This window comes from Arachis stenosperma, chromosome 3 (assembly GCF_014773155.1).
Source record: "Arachis stenosperma cultivar V10309 chromosome 3, arast.V10309.gnm1.PFL2, whole genome shotgun sequence".
Lineage (NCBI taxonomy): Eukaryota > Viridiplantae > Streptophyta > Magnoliopsida > Fabales > Fabaceae > Arachis > Arachis stenosperma.
Window position 1 is genome coordinate 51,270,670 of NC_080379.1, and position 9,158 is coordinate 51,279,827.

The 9,158-nt window shown below is 40.2% G+C and overlaps 1 non-coding gene across 1 annotated transcript; it reads left to right on the forward strand.

The window, feature by feature from the left end:
- Positions 1-5,992: 5,992 nt before the first annotated feature.
- On the forward strand, positions 5,993-6,100 carry LOC130971318 (small nucleolar RNA R71). The gene has a single exon (XR_009082543.1). It is a non-coding gene; the product is annotated as a small nucleolar RNA R71 (small nucleolar RNA).
- Positions 6,101-9,158: the final 3,058 nt, after the last annotated feature.

Here is a 9,158-nt window from a genome sequence, read left to right on the forward strand (position 1 = left end):
ATGTTAATACCCTTTTTTTTTGAAGCAAAGAAAGCTCAACACAATAGAGTGGAGCAACAAGTTAGGTATTACAGTAAAAGAAACAAAAGCATAAATCTCCTGTCATCTCCAGCATTGCCATCAACTACCACCAAAAGGATCACTGCCAGTCCATTCTTTGTAACTCAAAAGCATTCTCTGTTGGATGACCTCAACACCTGCTTCCTTATTATTGAAAATCCTAGCATTACGTTTCAACCAGATATTCCAAATCACTGCAAAGAACCCAGCCAGCCACATCTTCTGCTCTTGTTTTCTCTTGTGCCAGCCAGTCCAACTCTCAAACAGCCCTTTGATGGTTCCCGGAATCGCCCAATCTCTACCAACAGACCGCAACCACGTGCACCACACCTGCCATATCATTTCGCACACAAGAAATAGATGTTGTACAGATTCTACCTCCTTCTTACAGAGTATACAAATAGTATCACTGTGAGTAAAAACGCCTAACCTACTCAACCTCTCTTTGGTATTTATCCTACCAACAAGCACAAACCATCCAAAAAGCTCAATTCTCGGAGGCACCACTCCTCTCCACAATGAGATTGTGAAACTATAGCTCGTGATCGCGGCTGACAGAGTCTCCGATTGTAGAACTTGCATAAAGGAGTTGGTAGAAAACACACCCTTACTATCAAACTTCCAAACCACATTATCCTGTCTACCATTTGATAGCTTTACTGGCCGAAGCCTCTCATGAAGCTGATGGACAAGTTCCAGCTCCCATTGGAATAGCTCTCTTCTCCATTGGAAGTTCCATATCCAATCAAACCCATCCCAAAACCCACAATCCCCTATCATAACACCTTGTTGATTTGAAACAGAGAAGAGTCTTGGAAAAGTCCCTTTCAGCGGCCCACCTTGCAACCAGTTATCTTCCCAAAATAGGGTGCTCCTTCCATTCCCTACTTCCATCGCCAGGCCAGTAACCAATTTATCCCTGATCCGCTGCTCCTTTATATTTAACTGGCATATATCCTTCCAAGGCCCTCATTTAACCGGGAACTTCTGATTTACCAACATGACACCTGGGTTCAAATTGTTACAGGAGTGGTGCGCGAAATTGTGATCACTACAACTTCACACAACTAACCAGCAAGTGCACTGGGTCGTCCAAGTAATACCTTACGTGAGTAAGGGTCGATCCCACGGAGATTGGTGGTATGAAGCAAGCTATGGTCATCTTGTAAATCTCAGTCAGGCAGACTCAAATGGGTATAGTGATATGCGAAAATAACATAATATAAAGATAGTGATACTTATGTATATCATTGGTGTAAGAGCTTCAGACAAGTGTATGAAGATGCCTTCCCTTCCGTCTCTCTGCTTTCCTACTGCCTTCATCCAATCCTTCTTACTCCTTTCCATGGCAAGCTCGTGTAGGGTTTCACTGTTGTCAGCAGCTACCTCCCATCCTCTCAGTGAAAGCGATTGCATATGCTCCGTCACAGCATAGCGGAATTCATCTGTCGGTTCTCAATCAGGCGCGGAATAGAATCCAGTGATTCTTTTGCGTTATCACTAACGCCCCGCCCTCAGGGTTTGAAGCACGTCACAGTCATTCAGTCATTGAATCCTACTCAGAATACCACAGACAAGGTTTAGACCTTCCGGATTCTCTTGAATGCCGCCATCAGGTCCTGCCTATACCACGAAGATTCCGATTAAAGAATCCAAGAGATATTCACTAAGCCTCAGATGCTTGTAGAACAAGAGTGGTTGTCAGTCACTTTGTTCATGGGTGAGAATGATGATGGGCGTCAATCATCACATTCGTCAAGTTGAAGAACAAGTGATATCTTGGACAAAGAACAAGCGGAATTGAATGGAAGAACAATAGTAATTGCATTAATACTCGAGGTACAGCAGAGCTCCACACCTTCATCTATGGTGTGTAGAAACTCCACCGTTGAAAATACATAAGAACAAGGTCTGATCATTGGTTTCGGCCCCTAGAGAGGGAACCAGAAGAACCAAGATGAAAATACAATAGTAAAAGGTCCTATTTATAAGAAACTAGTAGCCTAGGGTGTACAGAGATGAGTAAATGACATAAAAATCCACTTCCGGGCCCACTTGGTGTGTGCTTGGGCTGAGCAATGAAGTAATTTTCGTGTAGAGACTCTTCTTGGCGTTTAACTCCCATTTTGGTGCCAGTTTGGGCGTTTAACTCCCATTTAGGTGCCAGTTCCGGCGTTTAACGCTGGGATTTCTGTAGGTGACTTTGAACGCCGGTTTGGGCCATCAAATCTTGGGCAAAGTATGGACTATTATATATTGCTGGAAAGCCCAGGATGTCTACTTTCCAACGCCGTTGAGAGCGCGCCAATTGGGTCTCTGTAGCTCCAGAAAATCCACTTCGAGTGCAGGGAGGTCAGAATCCAACAGCATCTGCAGTCCTTTTGAGTCTCTGAATCAGATTTTTGCTCAGAACCCTCAATTTCAGCCAGAAAATACCTGAAATCACAGAAAAACACACAAACTCATAGTAAAGTCCAGAAAAGTGAATTTTAACTAAAAACTAATAAAAATATAATAAAAACTCAACTAAAACTACCAAAAATATACTAAAAACAATGCCAAAAAGCGTATAAATTTTCCGCTCATCACAACACCAAACTTAAATTGTTGCTTGTCCCCAAGCAACTGAAAATCAAATAAGATAAAAAGAAGAGAATATACTATAGACTCCAAAATATCAATGAAACATAGCTCCAAATTAGATGAGCGGGACTAGTAGCTTTTTGCCTCCGAACAGTTTTGGCATCTCACTTTATCCTTTGAAATTCAGAATGATTGGCTTCTTTAGGAACTCAGAATCCAGATAATGTTATTGATTCTCTTAGTTAAGTATGATGATTCTTGAACACAGCTATTTTATGAGTCTTGGCCGTGGCCCAAAGCACTCTGTCTTCCAGTATTACCACCGGATACATACATGCCACAGACACATAATTGGGTGAACCTTTTCAGATTGTGACTCAGCTTTGCTAAAGTCCCCAATTAGAGGTGTCCAGGGTTCTTAAGCACACTCTTATTGCCTTGGATCACAACTTTATTTCTTTCTTTTTCTCTTTCTCCCTTTTTTTCGTTTTTCTCCTTCTTTTTCTCTCTTTTTTTTTTTTTTTTTTTTTGTATTCACTGCTTTTTCTTGCTTCAAGAATCATTTTTATGATTTTTCAAATCCTCAGTAACATGTCTCCTTTTTCATCATTCTTTCAAGAGCCAACAATTTTAACATTCATGAACCACAAATTCAAAAGACATATGCACTGTTTAAGCATACATTCAGAAAACAACAAGTATTGTCACCACATCAAACTAATTAAGCTAGTTTTAAAGATGAATTTGAAATCCTGTACTTCTTGTTCTTTTGTGATAAAAACAGTTTTCATTTAAGAAAGGTGATGGATTCATATTCACAGCTTTAAGGCATAGACACTAAGGCACTAATGATCATAAGACACAAACATGGATAAACATAAACATAAAAATTCGAAAAAACAGAAGAATAAAGAACAAGGAAATCAAGGAACGGGTCCACCTTAGTGATGACGGCTCTTCCTTCCTCTTGAAGATCCTATGGAGTGCTTGAGCTCCTCAATGTCTCTTCCTTGTCTTTGTTGCTCCTCTCTCATGATCCTTTGATCTTCTCCAATTTTATGGAGGAGGATGGCATGTTCTTGGTGCTCCACCCTTAGTTGTCCCATGTTGGAACTTAATTTTCCTAGAAAGGTGTTAATTTGCTCCCAGTAGTCTTGTGGAGGAAAGTGCATCCCTTGAGGTATCTCAGGGATCTCTTGATGAGAGGGGTCTCTTGTTTGCTCCATCTTCTTCTTAGTGATGGGCTTGAGGTCATGCCTTCTCAGTTGAACCGGCTTTGGATGCCATAAATGGTTATGGAAAAACAAAAAGCAATGCTTTTACCACACCAAACTTAAAAGGTTTGCTCGTCCTCGAGCAAAAGAAGAAAGAAGAGAGTAGAAGAAGAAGAAATGGAGGAGATGGATGTGAGTGGTGAAGAAGAAGAGAGGGTGGTGGGGTTGGTGGGGATCCTGTGGGGTCCACAGATCCTTAGGTGTCAAGGAAAAGTCATCCCTGCACCAAATAGCATCAAAATCCACGTTTTGAGCCATTTCTGGCGTTAAACGCCGGGCTGGTGCCCATTCCTGGCGTTTAACGCCAGGTTGTTGCCCTTTACTGGCGTTTAACGCCAGTCTGGTGCCCTTTTCTGGCGTTAAACGCCCAGAAAGGTGCCAGACTGGGCGTTAAACGCCCAACTGCTAGGCTGACTGGCGTTTGAACGCCAGCAGCATCTTCCTCCAGGGTGTGCTGTTTTTCTTCCTGTTTTTCATTTTGTTTTTGCTTTTTTCATTGTTTTTGTGACTTCTTATGATCATCAACCTACAAAAAAACATAAAATAACAAAAGAAAATAGTTAATTATAAAACATTGGGTTGCCTCCCAACAAGCGCTTCTTTAATGTCATTAGCTTGACAGAGGACTCTCATGGAGCCTCATAAATGATCAGAGCAATGTTGGAACCTCCCAACACCAAACTTAGAGTTTGAATGTGGGGGTTCAACACCAAACTTAGAGTTTGGTTGTGGCCTCCCAACACCAAACTTAGAGTTTGACTGTGGGGGCTCTGTTTGTCTCTGATTTGAGGGAAGCTCTTCAAGCTTCCTCTCCATGGTGATAGAGGGATGTCCTTGGGCCTTAAACACAAAGGATTCTTCATTCACTTGAATGATCAATTCTCCTCTATCAACATCAATCACAGCCTTTGCTGTGGCTAGGAAGGGTCTGCCAAGGATGATGGATTCTTCCATGCACTTCCCAGGATCTTGTCTCTTTTGAGGCAATTTCTGCCTAGACAAGTCATCCAGTTCCTTGGTGAGCAAGGGAGGTTCATCTTCCCAAGTCTCATTTCCAAATAACTAGTCATTTAGCTTCATGATTGCTCCAAGGTATTTAGCAACTTGCTCTTCAGTGACATACTCATCCTCTTCAGAGGAAGAATACTCACCAGAGCTCATGAGTGGCAGAAGTAAGTATGGAATCTCTATGGTCTCATTTTGAGCCTCAGATTCCCATGGTTCCTCATTGGGGAACTCAATGGAGGTCAGTGCACGCCCATTGATGTCTTCCTCAGTGGCGTTCACTTCCTCTCTTTCCTCTCCATATTCGGCCATGTTTATGGCTTTGCACTCTCCTTTTGGATTTTCTTCTGTATTACTTGGGAGAGTACTAGGAGGGAGTTCAGTAATTTTCTTGCTCAGCTGACCCACTTGTCCTTCCAAATTTCTGATGGAGGACCTTGTTTCATTCATGAAACTTTGAGTGGTTTTGATTAGATCAGAGACCATTGTTGCTAAGTCAGAGGTATTCTGCTTAGAACTCTCTGTCTGTTGCTGAGAAGATGATGGAAAAGGCTTGCCATTGCTAAACTTGTTTCTTCCACCATTGTTGTTGTTGAAACCTTGTTGAGGTTTCTCTTGATTCTTCCATGAGAAATTTGGGTGATTTCTCCATGAAGAATTATAGGTGTTACCATAGGATTCTCCTAGGTAATTCACCTCTTCCATTGAAGGGTTCTCAGGATCATAGGCTTCTTCCTTAGATGAAGCATCCTTAGTACTGCTTGGTGCATTTGCATTCCAGACAGACTTTGAGAAATCAAATTGACTTGTTGAGTCAATATTTTATTCTGAGCCAAAATGGCGTTCAGAGTATCAATCTCAAGAACTCCTTTCTTCTGACTTGTCCCATTGTTCACAGGATTTCTCTCAGAAGTGTACATGAATTGGTTATTTGCAACCATTTCAATTAGCTCTTGAGCCTCTGCTGGCGTCTTCTTCAGATGAAGAGATCCTCCAGCAGAGCTATCCAAAGACATCTTGGATAGTTCAGAGAGACCATCATAGAAAATACCTATGATGCTCCATTCAGAAAGCATGTCTGAGGGACATTTTCTGATTAATTGTTTGTATCTTTCCCAAGCTTCATAGAGGGATTCTCCATCCTTCTGTCTGAAGGTTTGGACTTCCACTCTAAGCTTACTCCATCTTTGTGGTGGAAAGAACTTTGCCAAGAAGGCATTGACTAGCTTTTCCCAAGAGTCCAGGCTTTCTTTAGGTTGAGAATCCAACCATATTCTAGCTCTGTCTCTTACAGCAAAAGGGAATAGCATCAGTCTATAGACCTCAGGGTCAACCCCATTAGTCTTGACTGTGTCACAGATTTGCAAGAACTCAGCTAAAAACTGATGAGGATCTTCCATTGGAAGTCCATGGAACTTGCAATTCTGTTGCATTAGAGAAACTAATTGAGGCTTAAGCTCAAAGTTGTTTGCTCTAATGGCAGGGATAGAGATGCTTCTCCCATAGAAGTTGGGGGTAGGTGCAGTAAAGTCACCCAGCACCTTCCTTGCATTGTTTGCATTGTTGTTGTTTTCGGCTGCCATGTGTTCTTCTTCTTTGAAGAATTCGGTCAGGTCCTCTAAAGAGAGTTGTGTTTTGGCTTCTCTTAGCTTTCTCTTCAAGGTCCTTTCAGGTTCAGGGTCAGCTTTAACAAGAATGCCTTTGTCTTTGTTCCTGCTCATATGAAAGAGAAGAGAACAAGAAAATATGGAATCCTCTATGTCACAGTATAGAGATTCCTTGAGGTGTCAGAGGAAAAGAAAAATGGAAGACAGAGGTAGAAAATTCGAACTTATCAAAGAAGATGGAGTTCGAATTTTGCATTAAGGGATAGTGTTAGTCCAAAAATAGAAGGATGTGAGAAGAAGGGAAGTAATTTTCGAAAATTAAGTGAAAGATTTTGAAAATGTTTTTGAAAAACATTACTTAATTTTCGAAAATGAAAGTGGGAAAGAAATAAAATGATTTTTGAAAAAGATTTTGAAATTAGAACTCAAAAAGATTTGATTGAAAATTATTTTGAAAAAGATGTGGTTAAGAAGATATGATTGGTTTTAAAAAGATGTAATTGAAAAGATATGATTTGAAAACAATTTTAAAAGATATGATTTGAAAACAATTTGAAAAGATATGATTTTAAAAATTAATGACTTGCCTAACAAGAAAAGATATGATTCAAGCATAAAACCTTCCTTAACAGAAAAGGCAAAAAATGTTCAATCAAATCATTAATTGTTAGTAAGTATCTTTGAAAAAGGAAAGAAATTGATTTTGAAAACATTTGATTGAAAAGATATGATTTGAAAAAGATTTGATTTTGAAAAACTTGAAAAAAATTGATTTGAAAACAAAATCTTCCCCCTAGCACCATCCTGGCGTTAAACGCCCAGAATGGTATACATTCTGGCGTTTAACGCCCAAAATGCTACCTCTTTGGGCGTTAAACGCCCAACCAGGTACCCTGGCTGGCGTTTAAACGCCAGTCTGCCTTCTTCACTGGGCATTTTTGAATGCTCAGCTTTTCTGTATAATTCCACTGCAGTATGTTCTGAATCTTCAATTCTTTGTATTATTGACTTGAAAAGACACAAATTAAAAATATTTTGGATTTTTTTTTTAATAATAAGGAATAATCAAAATGCAACTAAAATCAAATAATAATGCATGCATGACACCAAACTTAGCAGTTTGTTTACTACTGACACTAACAAAATGAGAATGCATATGAGAAACAACAAAACACTCAAGTCAATAAAATTCAAAGATCAAAACAAGGAGATCATCAAGAACACTTGAAGATCAAATGAGGACACATGCATGAATGCATTAAGCACAGAAACATGCAATTGACACTAAACTTAAGATGAGACTCTATACTCAAACAAGAAATATTTTTGGTTTTTATGATTTTGTAATTTTTTGGCTTTTTCGAAAATTAAGTGAAAAGGAAAATAAAGGTATCAAAATTCTTAGTGAGAATTCCAGGAATCATGCAATGTTAGTCTAAAGCTTTAGTCTAAAGGAATTAGACATAGCTAGCTATGCTTCAGCAAGACATTGCATTCAAGAGCTAAATTGATGATGATCAATCAGCTTTGGTGATGATAAGAACATCACCTTGAAACACTAGAATTCATTCTTAAGAACTCTGAAGAAAAATAAATGCCTAATCTAAGCAACAAGATGAACCGTCAGTTGTCCATACACAAGAACAATCCCCGGCAACGGCGCCAAAAACTTGGTGCGCGAAATTGTGATCACTACAACTTCACACAACTAACCAGCAAGTGCACTGGGTCGTCCAAGTAATACCTTACGTGAGTAAGGGTCGATCCCACGGAGATTGGTGGTATGAAGCAAGCTATGGTCATCTTGTAAATCTCAGTCAGGCAGACTCAAATGGGTATAGTGATATGCGAAAATAACATAATATAAAGATAGTGATACTTATGTATATCATTGGTGTAAGAGCTTCAGACAAGTGTATGAAGATGCCTTCCCTTCCGTCTCTCTGCTTTCCTACTGCCTTCATCCAATCCTTCTTACTCCTTTCCATGGCAAGCTCGTGTAGGGTTTCACTGTTGTCAGCAGCTACCTCCCATCCTCTCAGTGAAAGCGATTGCATATGCTCCGTCACAGCATAGCGGAATTCATCTGTCGGTTCTCAATCAGGCGCGGAATAGAATCCAGTGATTCTTTTGCGTTATCACTAACGCCCCGCCCTCAGGGTTTGAAGCACGTCACAGTCATTCAGTCATTGAATCCTACTCAGAATACCACAGACAAGGTTTAGACCTTCCGGATTCTCTTGAATGCCGCCATCAGGTCCTGCCTATACCACGAAGATTCCGATTAAAGAATCCAAGAGATATTCACTAAGCCTCAGATGCTTGTAGAACAAGAGTGGTTGTCAGTCACTTTGTTCATGGGTGAGAATGATGATGGGCGTCAATCATCACATTCGTCAAGTTGAAGAACAAGTGATATCTTGGACAAAGAACAAGCGGAATTGAATGGAAGAACAATAGTAATTGCATTAATACTCGAGGTACAGCAGAGCTCCACACCTTCATCTATGGTGTGTAGAAACTCCACCGTTGAAAATACATAAGAACAAGGTCTGATCATTGGTTTCGGCCCCTAGAGAGGGAACCAGAAGAACCAAGATGAAAATACAATAGTAAAAGGTCCTATTTA